Below are 20,506 nucleotides of genomic sequence, written 5' to 3'. Positions count from 1 at the left end.
GACTCGGACCTTTTCAGAACCGATCGAATCTTAATGACAGTTCGGGGTGTAATTTATCCGCCGTGCAATGCGTTACCAGCGGATTATTTGAACTTTATAACTGGTTAACGCTGCTCCTTTACGCCCACGGTGGTGGATCTGATCTATTTGAGACAAACAGGAAAGGAGGGAAATTAGGAGAAAATGTTCCCTTTTAGTTCATCTCAGGTATGTTTGATTAACGCCGAATTAAACAGAGGGTCGTGGGAATGTGGAAACTTATTTGTAAGTTGTTGTTTGTGGTTGTTAAATTTAAGAAAAGGCGTGGGGGAAATTAAATTGAGGGATATTTCGCATGAGGTCCTGTGAGTGCCACAGAACAGCACGTTCCCCGGACTAGCTTTTTCTTTTTTTTTTTTTCTGGTAAATGAAGACTTGAGGGACTTCGATGGAGCCAAGTTCCAGTTTCCCTCACAGTGTGGAGCTCTGGGACACTGTAGCAGCTTAGGATAATGCTCGTCTGGCAGCGTGTGGTGGACTTTTCCCTCTGTGTCAGATGTGTTTCATCTCCCTGATGTAACTCTTGCTTTCGCTTTGGCAACACGAACTTCCCATCGAGCATGCAGAAGAAGCTGCGGGGATCTTGGTGATTTGAAGGCTGGACCCGTGCAACAGTACAGATCGTTCTGTCACCGAACAAACACGGGAGGGAGTTTTCAGCCGCAGCCTCGGTTTGACCGAACATGAGCCATTTACCGCGGACAGAGACGATCGTGTGCGTAAAGTTGGCTGTAGGCGTGTTGACAAATATCTCTAAACTGTCCTTCTTGCCCTGCCGTAGTTTGTGCGGAGGATAGGTGCCATGTTGCTGTCATGATGGTTACCCTGTTAACTTGATGCCTTCAGAGGCTGCCAGCAAATACAAGCCTGTGCCATTCAGCAATCAATCAATCGAATTTTATTAGTATAGCCCATATTCACCAATCACAATTTTCCTAGGGCTTCAACAGGGTGTGACATCCTCTGCCCTTAACTTTCCTCTTGCTGAGGGAAGGAAACACTACTAAAAAAAAACCTTTTAACAGGACAAAATTAAAGTAGAAACCTCAGAGAGAGCCACATGTGAGGGATCCCTCTCCCGGGACGGACAGAAGTGCAATAGATGCCACGTGTAATGGAGAACATCCGAAAATATAAGAGTAATTACAGCATTGGTTAGAGTGAATGGTTTGAATTGAGGAATTATTGTCAGTAATGGTAGAGTATCTGAGTAGACATATTCAAGTAAGTGAGTAAGCAAGTGTCCGCTGGAGGGTCTTCCTGTCTGGGTGTCGAGATGTGACGATCAGGGCAGCACACTATGACACCAGCCGGTTTATATAGTACTACTAATCACATTCACAAGAGAACATTGTCAATATTGGTGCCAAAGACAGACAAAGGTTTAGAAATATAGAACACAGCAACAGACAATGGACATTTGTTTTCAGTTTATGATTGCATTGTTATGTAATTAAATTGCAACCTGTCAATCAAGCATTGTTTAAATTGCAGAACAAATATATTTGACAATGCTAATTTGACCAACCGTATATAGCTTTACATTATTTATTCTATTCAGGGAAATAAAAAACACCACTATATTAAAAAAATACTTTTATACATAATAGCTAGTGGTATTTTCATTTACAAATCTGAAGCGATAGTATGCATGACAAGTTATACATCATTCAAACAGTAAGACTTCAAGGAGCTACTGAAGGCAGTATCAATGTTCATCTGAGAGTATTACAGGTTAATGCATTTGGGCCTCCACTAGTATGGATTTACATGCTGTTGTGTTCACATACACATTAGTTTTCTCACCCTGCAGCAGTGTTTTATCCTTCCTAAAAGCCGGCTCTGCTGGAATGGTCAGTTCGTCTAACGCTTAGACTGCTTTGTGCCGAAAATATCACTCGCATTACCCAGAGGTGTCCCAATCACCTGTAAATACAGCTGTAGCCATGGAAAAAATGGCCTCTGTTTTGCTAAAACAATTCAAGCCAAACTAACTGGTAGTCACGTGTGTTCCATACATAGAAAAGCTGACACATTAAGGGAAATGTTAAAACCCGAAAAGCATAATGTGTCACATAAAGATGATTCCATCTGCATGTTTGAAACTGGTTTGTGGGACTTTGTGTGGACAGCATCATCTCATAGAGCAGGCTCGTGTTTGCAGTAGTGTAGTTGTGCAACACTGCAAGTTGCATACAGCATTTTTTGAAATGATGGTATTGCTGAAAATATTTTGTGACACAACAGTATTGAATGTTCAATTAATTTACTACTTTGAGGTGTGATGAGTTGTAACTTGCTTCAAGTTTGTATAAACGCCCCAGCCCTAGGGTGACAGTTGTTAATTCGTTACAAGATGCACACACGCAGACCTACACGCACACACGCACACACACACACACACACACACACACACACACACACACACACACACACACACACACAGACACTCAGACCTACACGCACACACACTCACACACACACACACACACAAACACTAAGTCAGCTTCAGCCTCCTGGTAGTTCAGTTGCTAAACCTGACTATTGTGGAGATAAGATGTCTGAAGGAATAATGCACTAAGAAAATTCTGCAATATACGCAAGGTCATGTGTGTGTAGGTCTGTACTTTCACAGACCTACACACACACACACACACACACACAGGGTGACAGTCAATTCAATACAACAAGACCTGACACACACATACACACAGTCTCCGACCTCAGAGAACATTACATTGATTTCATTCTACCTTTACCCAAACCTAAACCGAACTTAACCTTAAATCATGTCTTTACCTTAAAATGTAATGATTTACCTCATGGGGAATAACTTTATGTGGCAGTAAGGAGGAAATGTCCCTATAAAGTGACTGTGAACAGATTTAGGTCCCCACAACATAACTAACACCACACACACACACACACACACACACACACACACACACACACACACACACACACACACACACAGTGAGGAGTTATGAGCTTTAATCAATAACTACTGTGCAAATGAAACATGTGGTATATCCTCTACAGCCCGGCCTTTGTGACACAGTCACATTATCACATAGAACTGATTCACTTCAGTTCAGTTCACCATGTTGCTCTTTTGGCCTTTTCACACATTTACCACATTACAGATTTGAAATGCTATAACAATTTACTAAACCTGTATGCTCTTTAAAATCGACAGGCGGACGTTTGAAACGACTGGTGTTCCTCTTAAAAGGTGAAACATCATTCGATCTAAAGCATTATTGGTATTTCACATAATTTATAACCCGTGCATGGATGCACCAAATGATTCATTTCACACCTATTGTCTGCTTCACAAGTAGTTTGAGGGCAGAACTTATAAAAGGCCTCACACTTTCATTATAAACACTCACGCCCTCCCTCGTTTGTTTTTATGACACTCATTAGGCAGAACTACCTTATTTAAATATGTGTTAATTAAACTAATTAGTGACTTAGACACATGTATTTATAACAATTGATTTAATGTTGTGATTCAAGAGGTTGTCCATGGGGCCAATGGGGCTGTGGTGAATACTGAATGAAGAATAGATTTATTAAGAATATCTTCATTTATATATTTTAATTTAGATATTTCAAGCCACATTTTCTATACATGGAACTTCCATCCATTTCTTGAATCTTGGATTATCAGACATATCTGCTTCCCATCCATTCACACCTCTTATATGTAGAGTTTCTTTTTCTTTAGTCTTTCCTTTCCCCTCCTCCTCTCTTTGCCTGCTCCCTCCTCACCGAGCTCTATCTTTCATCACTAATCCATGTTCTTTCTCTATGAGGTAAACAGATAATAGTAACATGATTGGTTGGTTAGTTCATTTGTCTCCAGCGCTTCACTCAACAGCAGGCTGACTGCACCTGTTTAAATGTGACTCAGACAGTCTTCGTGGGTTTGCTGTGGGAAGTGAGCCTCTCCTGGTGTGAGAGATAAGTACCAGCGTGTTGCTGCAGCCTAAGAGAAGTGTTATAGGTTGCCATCTTACCGAAGTCAGCCACAATGAATATAGTGTAGTATTTACTGAAAGGGGAAAGAGAGTTGTGTCTTTATCTTCCCAGCTAAACGCCTGCTTTGGCGAGCCACCGAGCAGTTTGATTTGATAATTGATTGATTGGATTTTTTTTTTTTTTGCCCTGGTACCAGCAGAAACACTGATAAGATACCAGCAGTGTGCAGCCACGTACACTCTGACTCCCTTAGCTGATAGGAATAATTCCTTTTTAGTTTGATGCAATGTAGCCCAGTGCCATCACCTCTTGTTTCAACTTGAGGAACTATAGTGATGATGCACAGAGAGGGCCAATCAAAGACCGTAGTCGTACGTGGCGACTATTTGTAGTGATGTAGGCCATGCACACAGCTCTACACATGTCCATTTGTTGACAAGCTTACTGAGAAGAAGCAAGTAGCCGATGCAGTTATCGATGTCCGAGCATGATTTGTATCAAAGCACATTCAAATTTGTTCGCTAATTTACCAGCTAAGCCTACATCAAAATGGTGTTACCTGGCTTCTTATGATAAACTTGTGAGTCGACAACTTCACTCACACAGCCCAAAGTCAAACAAGAAGACCAGACACGGCAAACAAGCAGAAGCTATGTCTTATTCACTCCAACAACAACAACGCCATGTTGGCATCGGTCCTGTGTCCTGCATCTGGCCAACGAGTGAAATATGCTCCAGTATTTACTCCTGTTCGCATTCTTGCTCAGTCACTTTCTCTCCACACTGAGAAAGGGGAGCTATCGGTCTCTTACAGCCAGCTGCTAGCTCTGGTTGTTGGTGTGTGATGTCTGCAGTAAAACAGATCGTAATGTTCCAGCAGGGAACTGTGGCAATGACGAGTATCAAGTTTGTGTATCATCATAATGATTTTGAAGCTGGTATTTCAGGGTATCATGCTGTGGCTTTAATTACCCAGACATTTGTTGGACTAATTAAGCATAAATAGGTAAGGCATGTTCTCCATATAAACTTTATCTTAACTTAGCACAGCACTTTTTATTGAGCTGCCCCAGGACTCCACTGTATTTATTTCATGTGTTGAGAGAGATTTGCAGCCACTGCAGCTGCACTGTGGCACGTCCCTCTCCGCAGCCACTGTACAAAATATTGTAGGAAACCATCAAGGCTGCTTTTAAAGCTTTACATCTTTCACACACACTCTATCTACTCTGCTTTTTTCATTTTAAGTCAAGTGTGCACTGTGCAAATCTGTTCCGCAGTGCTGCTTTCCTTGAATTACATTATAAAACTTTGTGGGTTTCTGACTGATGGTGGACAAAGGGAGAAATGTGAAAATTACATTTTGTGCTGTAGAATATTTTTGATGGACGTTTTTTGACAGCTCTCATATTTTATAGACTAATTGATTAATTGAGAAATAACCAGCAGATTAATCAGTAATGAAAGAATTGTTGTTTAGCTCAAGGAAACAGCATAAACATTTATAGAAAATGCATAAAATATGAATATTGGTAGAATCAAATGAGTGTGGAATCAGAAAAACAAAAGAAAATTGTGGCTAGTGCGGCAGAAACTACATTGCAGCTAGCTGCCTTATTAATTTTCCCATTGATTCCCACAGATAATTTGTCTGAACAATAAATTAGATTTAAAATAATGAAGTGAAAATGTTAAAAATATAATCCAGTCATTATGTAATCAAATTATAATGGCCCTTTGCCATCTGTGTCAGCCTTTTCCATGGTAGACTGTTCAGGTAAGAAAATACAGGGTAATCAAGAAGTGCAATGTGCGCCACTAGGATCATTTCATCAGTTCATTAGGAGCCTGCTCGACAGTGATCTTCAGTTTGTCCCATTAAGAATTTAACAGTTATCACCTAAAAGTAACATTGCCTTGTCTCTGCTGTAAGACTGCACGTGGCACTTATCCTCTGAAATACATCAAGCTCAAACTAATTCCTGCAAAAACAGTATGCTTCCAACAGTAACATCTTAGAAATGTCTCACTGTAAAATATGCAACCACTACAACCTTAACAGGACCAGGGTCCACTTTGATTTTTGGGGATTTTAAGGACTTCTTGTGACATAATTACATTTTCCTCTCAGTTGATGTCTGAACTTCCATTTGCCTTATGATCCAAATCTGGTCAGTTATCAGTTTTTAACTGGCTGAAGCACAGTCCCTTGTATGTGCATGTGGTTTACACTGAGGCTAAGAACACCAGGACTACTCTTTATGTGTCACAGGGTATTTACACAGAAAGGGTTTCCTTTGCATTTTTCAGCCCTCTGTCTTACATCATCATGAACTTATAAGTTAAATACCAAGTTTATTTTCATGTTGAAAGTCTTTTGTTGTGGTGTAAGTGTGTAACCACAGTGGTTATGTGTTGGGCTTTGGGTGATTCCACAATGCAGGTAACCTTCCTGAATGTGCTGGAGCTGCTGATTTATGCTGCTCATGCTATGCCTCAAGTGCACGACCCATAATGCTTCATGTTGGGCTAAGCAGTAAACTTGGGTTCGTCCCATTTGTTTGAAATAACCCAGTGTATGATACAGGTGGAGTGAAGGAAACCGAGCTGGAACAAGAGAAGATCATTTAATGAGAATATGAAATGATTTGGGGCAGTTACCATCTGACTGTCTTCACTTGTTGGGAAACTCTGATAGTGTAACGGTGGAACGTTGTGATTACATCACACTGTAAAGCCCCTACTCTAAATGGTGCTGTGGCTCATGAGGCTGTTGTAAGTTAGTTAGCAAGTGTGTGTTTGCTTGCAAGTACAGGCGGACGTGCTTGTCGCTGTACAGGGCTCACCTATTGTTCTTGTTACATTCCGAAGGTAATGATGTCTGGTATGAATTTATCTCTTCTTGCCAAAACAGAATGAGGTTTTGTGGTAGCGTTACTGGTCACCATGGATCAGTTCAGTGCAACACATACATTCTAAAGGCTGCAATATGACTTTCAGTGTCATATTATATTATGTATTATATATGTATATATATATTATAATATGCACAGTGTGAAATGACTGACTGAATAAAAGATTGAATGTCGCTGTTGGTTTTGTAATTTAAGGTGGTACAGAGATGTAGGATTGAGAGCATGGCTTCAATCTAATGAAGCTACAGGTATCGACCATTTTGATTTATCTGGTTTTTTTTTGCTCAGAAAAGAAACGGTTATTGCTGCAGTTGCCAATTAATTCCCTGTCGATCAGCTAGTTGATTGATGAGCTCTACATCTTATCACCTAATACAAGTTTCTGAATTAATGAAGGGAATTAATATAAAGCATTGTAATGATAAACACTGAGAATTGTGCAGCAGTGTTAGCTGGGTTTGATTTAGCTTTAGTCTAGGTTTTACAGTACTGATAAGTTCTGTAACACTTATAAACCATTATGAGAATTTAGCTGCTATCATCTTTGTGCACAGTTAACATGGTTACAGGTGGCACGTCTCTGCAGTAGTAAGGTCTGACTCACCTCAGTAAATCCAGTCAGCGTTTCCAAAATAATCTAATTTAGTGCAGTTGTTTCTTCTAACCTAGCATCACTGCAGCTACCTGTGCTGTTCACTGCACAGCAGTGAGTCATTCAGAGGCTGGATTCAATTCCTCTTTCGCTCAAACACTGAAACACTGTTCATTTCCTGGGGAGAGAGAGGGGACAATATCCTGGGATGACATCACACAGTATCTGAACTTCTCGTGCAGGATTTAGGTCAAGGGTGGGGAATCTTTTACCCATCAGACATTTTATATTGTCCCTCAAGGGCCAAACTAGATTACTATATTGAAGACGTACATCACATTAACTCCTCTAATGAGTTGCTTGTCGGCGATGACATGTAACAGCTGTATGTGTGTTTCCTTCACTGTCATGACTAAAGTGTGTCACAGGACAGATCCGACTGTCTCAGAAGTAGCCCCTCTCTTTGCTCCTGGTTTGGTGAATGGACGGCTTTTATACATTCACATCATGCATCAGTTTGTCTATCGCACATTATTCACATACTGATGTTTTGGTGGGCGGCTTGGAGGAGCCTGGGATCAAACCACCAACTTCAGTTGGGCACCAAAACCCAGTGCCAATTAGGCCCACGGCCAAATCCTACTGGACCGAATATCAGCACAGAATTAGGTGCCTCATTGCAGTGCATGAGCTATATAGTCACGACTTACAGGTAACATAAACATCAACACACATACCGAGCTTACACTACATGAGTCTGGCACCACGTAACGTTAGCCTACAGTTAACAAGACACTACCGCAAACACTAGTCAACACTTGTCTTTGTGTATTTAAGTTAATGATACTTTAAACTGTTAACAGGTAATTTGTTACATTTCAACTTCCAATTTAGATTAGCAATTGAAAAAATATATTTTTATCGTCGAATGTCATTTGGTACTTTTTTAAGAGAAAAGTATCGGTTCTGGCATGTTTAAGCAGAAATGTTTTAAAAGTATCTATTTAGCATCAGTATCGCAAAAAAAAATCGAAATGATACTTTTGCCTGCATTAATGTATTTATGTACTGTATGTCAGTATTTATGTTTGACCTTTTTATTATCTTATGTCGCAGCACATTTGGCTTATTAAGCAGCAGCAGTTTACAAACTAGAGGCCGTCCACACCGGAGGTTTCTTCCACCTGGGAGTTTTTCCTCCCCGCTGTTGCTCAGGCTTTTAAGATCTTGGACTTTTGTGCAGCACCCTGAGACAACTGTTTGTTGTGATACCGTGCTATATAAATACATTTGATTGATTGATTGATACTAATGCTTGGAGGTGGTGCTAACATGAAGTACTTATTAATCAGTGTGTAATCCTCTCCATGGGGCTTTGACAAACAGACAGATGTAATGCAAATATGATTTGATGTGAAGAGATTAAAGTAGCTCAGTAACAACCTTTCTACAAGTCTAAACAATGTCCTCTCTTTGTTGTACCTGATACATTTACCAATGTCCCAGACACGGGTACAGGTGGACCACACACACACACACACACACACACACACATAACAGGGTCATGTCTATAGTTGGGGATATCTCTGTCAGTCTGACGCATTTGATTCTGTTTGAAATGCTAACCCATCCACTTTTAGCTCAACTTTATGGCCTGAGGATATATACTTTACTCATCTGATCTTCAAAACACTCATCCCTGTGAACTTACATTGAACTGATAACTTTGTTGGATCCCTGTATTTCACTGCGATGATGTAGTTTTGGTCCTGTGAGTGTCAGTTTGATGCTTATGCTACCCCTCTTCGCCTGCTGCCACATCCTCTGCAGTTATGGGAAGTTTGACGAGTGAAGCAGTTTGTTTCCGAACAGCTGTGGCTATGTGTTCCAATGACTGCACTAAAGTGTGTGTGTGTGGTAGTGTTTGGTGCTGTCTGTCCAAAGGCTTTTATTACTGTAACGTCTGACTGTGGGAAGGCTACTTTACCCCTGAACACTCTCTTTATTGTTTTTCGAAGATATGTTATATATATATCTCCTTTTGATAATTTATGTTATTACTAATGTTACTTCCCCTGAAACAGTTTGGAAGCCCCCCTGCAGATGCCTGCCTCCCACTGTGAGGACTTAAAAGAGATTAAAGATTAGATTAAATAGTCCGATAAAATGTGGCCGACATTCTGACATGACTTTCAAAAACGATACTAAACTACAGGAAATATAACACAACATCTTCGAAAACAAATAGTTCCGATGACATTTTTTTGTTATGTCGCTATGTGGTATAATGTCAGTGAAATAATGTCTGTTGGACCATTTCATTTTCATACTTCTTATTCTCAATGCATATTACAAATTCTGAGGCACACTTCTAAGAAAGAAAGTATGTTTGGATCATATTGTCAGTAAGGTTTAATATAACTTGAAATATCATCTTTATTTAGATGACACTGAGAGGTCCCCTTTGCCCTTTTTAGACAGATCATAGTAGTTTCAAATAGGAAGTGGTGAGGGAGAGAGGACTCTGACATGAAACAAAGGTCACCAGCTAGAATTACAACGGGTCGTGATCAGATTCACAATATATGCAAACTTCTTGTTGTGATTTGCTGCAGTCTGTTATGCTACATTAACTCTCATATATTTGCATATAGTTGATGTCATAATGATAAGGACATTGGTACAGAAGTTTCCTAGCAACTAAGATCTTTACTCAATGAGATATCGTTTAACTTTAATGCTCTGACCTTTTGTAAAGTGTAATTGCAAAATTAGCTAGTAGATAACTCACACTCAAACTGTTTGTACTGTATAGTACCTTTTGTATATATATGTATTTATATATATATATATATATGTACACAGTATATACTGTATAAATGTATCTACTCAGCTGATGTCTTCTGACCTACTGCAATTTCATTATGAACAGAGAGTATATTTACACTTCTCATACATTGATTTATTTGTCGCCACAGTTACAATATTAACACTAGTAGATAATTTGGTGTTTGGTGTGAAGAGAAATGATGTATGTCTCTGTTTGCATAATGCATGTATAGCAGGGAAGTGAGATCTGATCCCAAGTGGTCACAGGAGACACATTATAATGTCAGGTGTGAACACTGGTGACCAGCACTTAGCTATTGAGGCAGAACTCTTGACAAACTGTGGCGGGTGGTGTGAGGTTTGGTTGGCTGTACATACTGTACTCTGCAGCTGTCAGAAACAACTGCTTACATGCCATTCAGATAAGAGTATGGAGATCAGACTTTTTACAGCATGAAAACAAGGGCCTTGTGTCCGTCAGCAATCAAAGTGTCAGATGACAAATAATTGACTTTTATTGGCGAGTGTGCAGGGTTTCATTCATCTACAGTCTAAACTTCATTGTAGCTTTACAAGCCACATCTCATTGGTATGTGAGGTGTTATCTTGTATTAAGGGCTTTGGACCACAGGTTCTTTAAACGTAATATATAAGCTATCATCATGGTGCTTGTATGCATACAGTAACTTGGCTTATTACAGCAGTGCTTCAAAGGTTAACCACAATAATGTAATGCACAATAAACTTTGTCCACTGGCCATGTGTCAAATATTTTTCTTTTGCACTCCACTAAAAACATTCTCAGGTTTTTATTTAGTTAGAGTCACTTCTGCCCACATGTGTTTGGAAATAATGGATTCCTGGCGCAGAAAGCTCATTAAGCAAACACTAAACAGCATCATAAAAGTCCACTAATACTGCATATACTTGTTGGTTTGCAGTCAAAAAGGAAAGCACCTTGACATCACGCAGCTTATATTGTGAAACTTTATTTATTTGGCTCTACTCAATCAACAGTCTAAATAGGTGGTCACCAACCTTTTTGAACCCAAAATCACTTTTCACTTCTGAATGTAACCTGAGATTTACCACCCTGATATCTTCCAAAATGGTAGTCATATTTATTATTTTTGCAATTTCTGTTAAAAGCTCAATGTACAAGCATAAATATAAACAAAGAAAGGCAGTTATGCAACTTAATCAATTCAATGCACAATATTCACATTCATATTAATTCATATTTACAACATCTGTTCGATGCACAATATTTAGCTTCTCAGTTCAACAATATGTTCTGAAGATGAGCTGCTTTTGAAGCACAATGTTTTTACATATGTTTGCCCTCCATATGTCCATAAATATGTATTTCCTGTGTAAAAGTAGTCCTGTATACTCCAATAAATATATAAGTACTATACAGTATTAAGCTGTGCATGTTCTGCAAATATTACACAATAAAAAAACCTTTTTATAAACAATTTTATTTGTTCATTTTCAAAATGGATTTTGTCAACAGACACGCTGGAGTGCTTTTATTTTGAAAAGCATACAGAAAGTGTTGCAACCATTTGTTTGTGACACAAATTCAACAGATAAACATTAAAATTCAGGTGAAAGATCATTTTCTCTGTTTGTTCTGCTGTGAAACACAATGTTTATCTGTCTATGTCACAAACGTATTTCCAACACTTCCTTAACACGTTTCTAATGGTACAAAGATTGTTATCGCAAGACTGGAAGATGCATGATTTCATAGTGTCCTCGTCTTTAGTTTAGTACATAATCTGACTTGTCTAGATGGAAATACAGTAGATAAACCAGCAGCTCCGTCACCAGTAGCAGACACACTGCTGGTCTACACTGTTGGCAAACAGGAACTGATGGTGCAAAACACTGACATTCAAACATTCTACAAACACCTCCAATTTTAATATAGTTACTGAGATTGTGAAATGAAAAAACAGAACGAACAAATCATGGACTTTAGTAATAGAATTATAAAATATTATAGTACTGACACTCAGTAATAAAATCCCTGAGGTTGTAGTAATAGTTTGTTCCAACACTGGTTTGTGAGTCATCAACACCTTTAGGAATCTTTAACATTAACTTTCATACCATGAGACATATTCAGGCTAACTCACTGTTTAAATGCCAGTTAAAATTTGAAAAAATGGATCAAGCTTTTGAATAAACAGGCTGATTATTCTATTAGCGAGTGAGCAAGGCTTACAAGTTTGCTATTGGTCAGTTATTAGCCGCCATGTTTCCACTTCGTCAGTGCCGTCGAGTCTCACAGTGCCCACATTTTGTAGGTCATTGAGAGACGGCTTGATTCATTCCAAAGGGTAATTGCAGTTATAAATAAACTGCACGCACAAAAAAGAGTTAGAAGAAGAAACAAATACAATTACAAAGCCAAACTACAGTGTATGGAAGTAAAAATAGAATGGAGTTTCTCCAAATTATAATAAAAGGTTCTCAAACCTTGCCATAACCAGGAAACTAAATTCAGTGTAAAGACACCAATTCATTAATCTACCCACTCTCCAGCTATCATAACAGATCGTTAGTTCGTGAAAAGAAAGACATAGTGTTTTGTGCAGTTATGAATGAAAGCGCAACAACAAAGAGTTTATTTAGAACCTTCAGTTTTCGGGAACATATTTCAAAGATTCGAATTCTTTCACACCTATCCTGCCCTGTCCTTTCCTGTAACCAAAGACTTTCATGTTGTAGCCCTTCAAAAGTCAGCATGGTTCCTGCTGCTGTGTCCTTGAGCTAGTCACTGAACCTTTCTGCTATGATAAAGGGCCTCAGTTGCTGATGATATAAAAAGCAAAAAATGACTAAGCCTCCTAAGTTTTTTACAACCCATAATTTTTCCCCCCACACATTTGTTCAGTCAAAATTGGTCAAGCAACATTTTTATGCTATAAATCAAAACCCTACAATATGGGAGCTGGTTTAGAATGTTGCAGTAAAATAAAATACAGTAGAATATATTTTTTTAAAGATTCAAGCTTGAAGTTTTCTTGACTTGCTTTCAAAAGACTTATTTCAGAGCAGACTCCTTGCTGATCATTTGAAGTTTTGTGAGACTTGAAGTGGATTGTTAGTTCATTGTGTATTTCGGGTCTCTGAATGATTTGTTTTTGAAGAGTTTAGTTCAAAGTTTGGTTGAGTCATTCAAGGACACTCAGATTTGAAGCTGCTCCAGCTTAGGCTTGGCGTGGTGCCTTGGCCACTCGTGCTCTTCCTCTCTGAGGCTGTGTGCACTCTGCAGCAGGGTTTTTCTACAATCTCCCTGTGGCTCCATATACTGTACAGTGCCCTCTAGTGTTGCACAGTATAGCGATAATAGAAAGGTATCGCGATACCCAGCCATTAAAAAACAGATTTTTATCAGTATCGGTACTTTATGTTAGACAGCTGCGATACAACCGCTGCATGTCGCGGTTGTCAGAAGTTCACACTGGCAGTTCTTCAGCGGAGCTGCTACTTCCAGCCTATGTTTTTACATAGGGTTTACCTTAAATATGGATGATGCCATTCACACTGACAAAGCCAGAGAGACAACGCCAGAGATGTCTTCAGCCCTATGGAGCATTTGAGCTTCCTTTCGCTCATTGATTTGGTTTTGTGGCTAGCGTCGTTTGGTAGAACCTTTTAAACCTGATCAACTTGTTTATAGCAGAAGACAAATAAACAGGATGTACTTGGCAAGCACAAAATAACAGTCAGAACAAGACAGCAACTCGCCGGTGAACACAATGGAGCAGTTAGCAGCTAATGTGCCAGATTGTCACTCAGGAGTTGGTCGGTACCAAACCAGAGTTAAAGGAACAGTCATTAAGGCCTTTCGGTAAATTCATCAGGTTGCCACAAACCAGAGGAATACTACTGAAGTGTCTTCTGGGTGTGTTAACAGGTAATGGTTGGATAATATGTTTGTTGTAACATTGCCATTGTTGTCTAAACTACTTGAGACACTACTCCTGGCTCTGTCTATATCTATCTCTATCTGTATTGGGTCATTTAAATTTGTTTTTTATAGTGGGGGTGGGTTGTATTTAACAACTCATGTCAGTGAGACTTGAATCATTGTAGAATAGAATTTGATTGCAATGTCAGTAAATGTCAGTAGGTTAAAAAAAACAGTAAAAGGGATAGTTCACCCAAAAATGAAAATCCACTCATTATCTACTCACCACTATGCCGATGGAGGGGTGGGCGAAGTGTTTGAGTCCACAAAACTCTTTTGGAGTTTCAGGGGTATAAGCATTGCAGCCAAATCCAATACAATTGAAGTAAATGTTGACCTATTTCTGAAACTTATAAAAGCAACAGAAAAAAACAGAAAATGCCTCTATACTCTACTATGGTGTCAACCAAGTGTCCGTGAGCCCAGACATTTAAATTCGATTTGAAACAGCACCATTTACACCATGTTTTTAGCCTAAATGTCCTCTGATGTCCTCATCTGGAATTGCATTCGATTGTGGATCATAGTGGACAAATTCCTAGAATGTGGGGCTTACAGACACCACAGGTACAGTGTGGAGGCATTTAATGCTTTTTTTCGGGGGGTTTTCTGTTTGAAGAATAGCTCACCAGTTTCTTCAATTGTATTAGATTTGGCTTCAGCTCTGTTTACCCCTGAAACTCCCAAAGTGTTTTGCGGACTCAAACACTTCACCCACCCCTCCATCGGCAACTATCCGTTTAAATATAAAAGGTGATAAAAAAGAGATTAGTTGAAAAGATCCACTGAATCACACAGTTGTTCTTTGAAAGGAGCCAAAATACTGACTTTATGGGATATTAAAAAAACATCTGGCCTAGCTGTTAGACATGGAAAAAGTCCTGGATACTCCCCAGATAAAACTGCAACCAAAGGCATCTACAGGTGCCGTGAACTTCGAGGCACGTTTGAGCAAAAGTACACTGCGATGGGAAAGGAAATCGTGATGAATTTTAACTCAGATTTGTTGTGTGGGGTTTCAACAAGTCATTGAAAGTTTGTGAATTTGAAAAAAAAAAAGTTAAAAAATTGACACAGACTATGTACTTGAATGAAAAGTTATTTTGATATTTATTCCTATACTTGATGTGAAAGCTATGCACTGCTTTCAGCATCTCTTGCTCATCAGCGGCCACTGTGTCTGTCTCTGAACTATGTATTGTTTTGCTGTGTTAGAAGATGAGAGAACACTATCTGCCATCGCTGTTACACAGTCACAGCAACCTGTTACTTCTAATTCTTAGTCAGTAAACTTTCCCATCTAAGGTCCTGGAATTTGAGGGAATGGGGCCTGAGAAGTCATTGAAAAATACTTACATTTTATGTTGAAGAGAGTGTGGGAACCCTGTGTGGAGTTTAGCAAGCTCCATTTCAAAGCTTATGCCAGCAGTTCTCTGAGCCTGCAGGTATTTTCATGTGCCCATGAATTGACCTCCATTGCAGTTGTCCTTCCTGTATGTCTGATGTCAAAAGAGGCTGCAGGCTTCATACAAATGTGGTCAGAACATTTGTGTGTGTGACCACTTCATACCTATGGGAAGAGCCATTCAGTTCACAGTATAAAAGCTATAGCAACGTGAATGTAGTGACAGAAATGTATGGTTTCATTTGTGCAGTTTTCAATAAGCCAGTCTAGTTAATGTGGAGGTCATTTTGTTTTCAGTACCTCTGAATATAATGATTGATGATTCGTTGGCCAATAGCTCAAAATAGTGTCTCTAATCTGCTTGACAATTGGATCTTGTCATTGCTACATTAATGATCTTGCACTTTACTGATAGTATTACAGCATGATGGTAGCTTGAGTGAAAAAAATCTGAAATTCTTTTCATTCTTAAGAAAAATTAAATGAGACATAATTCATTAAAATTATCTTTATATTTTTTAAGACATTAAGTTTCAATGCCTCATCCCAGTAAACTTAAAAAACATGACATACAAAGATAAAAAATGTAGTGACTGTGCCATGAGCGGTGGGCGTTGACTAGGCCTGGGCATTCGGCCCAAAGTCTTTTTCTTTTTGTCTTGGATAGTTCTCAACTGAGCAGTTTGTCACAGTGTAACTGAGCGTCTGTGAAAGAGGACGACTGTGCTGTAATTTTGCCTCATTGGTGAATGGAATGCTTTATTTTATCCTCCGTCAACGGAAGCAAAGGACACTGTCAGTTTTTCAGTTGATAGTGTTATTATGCCAAATGTGGCCCACACACACACGTGGTGTGGAAAAACCTTTTTCCTGGTAACATGGTTAAGGCACAAACACGGTCTCATGCTGAGCCAGTAATACAAGGAGTGTGAACGTCTGTTTGAGTTCCAAATTACAAGATATTTACAGCTACTTTGCATGGCATTGTAATCAGCTGAACTATTAGCAGAATCTGCTAAGTTGTGTTGTCTCTTGTTTAGCAACAACAGTGTAGCAGAGTCGAGTATAAGATATCAGTTTAGTAGGCGTGACAACAGTGATAACACCTCAAACTGATTAAATGATCCATCCAACATGTCACACGTCGACAGCTAAGTTACCACAGCTTCCTTAAAATAGCCTTACAGCTGCTTTAAAGCTAACCGTAAGTCACTTAAAAAAGGTGGCAAGAGATATCAGATTAAACCAGGAAATAAACACTGAATCACTTTAGGTCAGTGACAGTGGTCATGAACGATCACTAATGTATCAGAAGGCTTGAGACAGTGGAAGACCAATTGTCTGGCAGCAATCGCCTCATCTACAATTATAAAAATAAAGCCTTTGCCAGTGGTAATAAAAATAGTGCGGTTTAATGATTGAAAGGGTGAAACTAGACAGAGAAAATATAAAACGTCCTCAGTTGCATGAATCCAAATAGACAGGCCTACTGGTTGATAAGGTTGGGCTAAGTAGGTCAAATCAGTGCATTTACTGATGTCTTTTCAAACGTGGTGGAAGGTAAATAAAACAATCTAAAATGTTATAACAAAAGTAATACTGATAGTGATAAATCATATTTAGCATTTTAAGCTATGTGCAGCCATCATGTTCAAGAAAAAAAAAACATGGAATCATAGACTGAATGAAGTAAAACATTAAAGCTTGGTAGAAAAGAACATGTTAGAATTTACCCTGGGTGCCGCACACTGCCTAACTTTTGGTCTTTTTTTTGTGAGGCATCATGTTGGGTCAGCCAGTCGTCTTTGCATTCCCTGATTCTTTTCACCATGAGGGGAACCTGACTCACCCCCTGTCATTCTGCTTTCTCTTCCTGTGTCTTTTCCCTTTCTTGTTCCTGATATCTTGTCTTTAGGATGTGTGTGTGTGTGTGTTTGTGTCTTTGTGAGCCTACAACCCACAGTGTGAGGACATTTTGGCTGGGCCTCACTGTCTGACCCACTTTTAATGGGCTGTTTGATGGTTAGGACTTGATTTTAGGGTTATAATTAGTTTTTTTTAATGTTAGGGTAAGGGGCTAAGAAATACATTATGCCAACTAAGATAGATGTAAAAATGTGTGTTTGTGTGTGTTTTGGTGGTTGTCTATTCATGTTGAAATTTTTTAGGATTATTTTCACTGAATTACAAGTGAGTGATTGTGTTTCAGACTTTATTTACTTGTTAAAATATCTACTGTAGTCTTATTTATGATTTGAAAAGAGCTACTTAAGAGATTAGCTTAATGAGGGAACATTATGAAACAAACATAACAGCCTGTTTGTTTTCAGAAAAAAGTCTCACTTTTCTGTCCCCACAGTTGGATTCAGAGAAGACATAGACGGCTAATTAGATCTAAAGACATCAGTGTACTTAGATGATTCTGGTTGATGTGGAGGAAGTGGCTGAGAAGTAAACAAAGGATTTGGTGCTTCTGTCACTGCTCTCCCACTGCTCTGAAGGTCGGCTTGAGACTAAAGTAGATTTGTTTCTTGCGTATTGTAACTTTCAATTAGTGTGTTGTAGATTTGTGCCAGATCTGTTTTCATAGAAAAAAAAACATTTTGAGCAAAGATTTATTGATTTTCTCGGAATGTGTTTTCAAAAAAGCGTGAAGCTTTGAACCAAGATTTGTTTACATGTGGTATGGTTGGCTCCAAACTCACATTCAAGTGGTTTTAAAAAAAAGCAGTGACGAAGTATAATACAGTACTGAAAGTATCAAAGGCCATTATTGCCTCTTTGTTCTGGGTGAACTGTAGAAGCTCAGATGTATTGAGAGCAGATGGATTAGACAGATGTGGTATTTGGTTGCAGCTTGGATTCAGGCTCTGGTTTAGAAATCCATGTGCATAGTTTATAAATACTTGGATTCATAGTCCCTGCCCTCAGATATGTGAACTGTACCCTTGAATGTGCCTTGGTGGTAATCAGTGTACAGCTCCGCTCCTGTCTTTGCCCAAGGTGTTTTGGTGCAAGGTACACAACAAACACAATATGCTTGCACATGCTGTTTGTTATGGCCAATCCATGACAAGCATCCATACATCCATCCATTATCTTTACTGCTTATCCTGTTCACGGTCAGGTGGGGGCAACAGACGTCCAATTTCTATGCATCACATAGGTTCAAATCAGGCAGGCCAGTCTACTGCCCCTACGTTTAATCTAAAGTCATTACTCATGTGGTGGTTACTGAAGTCTCCCAGAAGACCAGAGACTCCGAGAAGGCTAGATAATCAGAACTGTCATTCAGTACATAGGATCAAACTACTGTCAGAGCCTTCCTACCATCAACTTGCATTCACATAGAGGTACAGATTACATCATGTGTCCTTTATGGGTCCCTGATTTTCCTGGTCCAGACAAGCATCCATCAGGTTTGTATGAGTCACTCTTATCTTATTAAACCAACTTAATTCAATAACCACAACATACAGTATAAAGAGATTAGAGCTGCATGTGTGCTTCACAGATGGAAGATAATGCAGATAATTTTAAATCAGAAAACACTCACCACGTATTTGGCAAAGTTGTTGTTAACTGGCAACTTCTAGCAGTACTGAGAAATTTGTTGTGTCATAAAAGGACTAAAAGGACAAATGCTTACATTCAAGTGACAATACCAAAGGCAAAAAGGTTCTCATGCCTTTTATTATTTGTTAAATGTATTTACAGATTGTATCATTACAATCAAACTGATGCACATGCTGCTTTCCAAGAATAAATGGTAAATGGTTTGTATTTATATATAAAGTTTTTCTAGTCTTGATGACCACTCAAAGCGCTTTACAGTACAGTTTGCCATTCACCCATTCACACACACATTCATACAGTGCATCTATCAGCAGCACTTTTTGTTTTCACAAGGGGCTATTCAGGGTTTAGCATCTTGCCCAAGGACACTTGGGCATGCAGAGGGTAAGACTGGGGATTGAATTGCCGACCTACTGGTTGGAGGATGACCACTCTACCCCTCAGCTACAGCCACGGCCGAATACTAGTGTCTGGCGTGCAAATCTGTAAATCTAAGGTTCATAAATCTACTTAGAAAGAATCACCAGAACTTGCCTGGGAATCATCAAATGGTAAATAGGCCATTCAAAGCAGAACAAGTCAAAACCACCCATTCACACACACTTCTATACACTGTGTTTTTTGATATCCCTTTTTCAGAAACCAGTCAAATTAATCTAGTGATGGTAGATCTAATGACTGGGCAACATTTGCAGTGTGTGCAGCACAGGACGGCTGCGTCACCGATCTGCATGTTGCAGGCATCTGTTGTTGACACAGGGAGCGTATCTGCTGTGTGACTGCAGCGGAGCAGCTGTCTCAGGTTTCTGGTATGACTACTATATTTCCTCAAATAGAAGTATTGCTACATAGACCACTTAATACCATGACACAATAGTATGAAGCAGTGCATCATCCGGTCCTACAATAACAATCAAAACCTTAAAATAAATAAGAATGGATTCAGTCAACAGTCTAACCTGATAACATGGGTGCCTAAATGAAAAGCAAGACGCTCACGCAGCCAGTGTGGCCCAGGTGTGATGGTACATAGAAAACAAGAACTTATATCAGTTGAATAGGCATACTTCATTTTTCAAAATATAATAAAGGATATCGTAACTCAGTTAATCTTGTTTCTTGAAAAAGTTGAGTTCACATTTATTAATTTATTAATTTGTAATTTGAGGGGTAGAGTATAT

The 20,506-nt window shown here is 39.1% G+C and overlaps 1 protein-coding gene across 3 annotated transcripts in view; it reads left to right on the top strand.

Annotated features, from left to right (window-relative positions):
• Nucleotides 1–20,506, top strand: part of thrb (thyroid hormone receptor beta) — a 104,281-nt gene that overhangs the window by 729 nt on the left and 83,046 nt on the right. The gene's annotated exons all lie outside the window — the stretch shown is intronic.

This window comes from Paralichthys olivaceus, chromosome 20 (assembly GCF_024713975.1).
Source record: "Paralichthys olivaceus isolate ysfri-2021 chromosome 20, ASM2471397v2, whole genome shotgun sequence".
NCBI classification, from domain to species: domain Eukaryota; kingdom Metazoa; phylum Chordata; class Actinopteri; order Pleuronectiformes; family Paralichthyidae; genus Paralichthys; species Paralichthys olivaceus.
The sequence above is the reverse complement of the archived record's forward strand: the minus strand, read 5'-3'. Positions and strand labels throughout refer to the sequence as shown.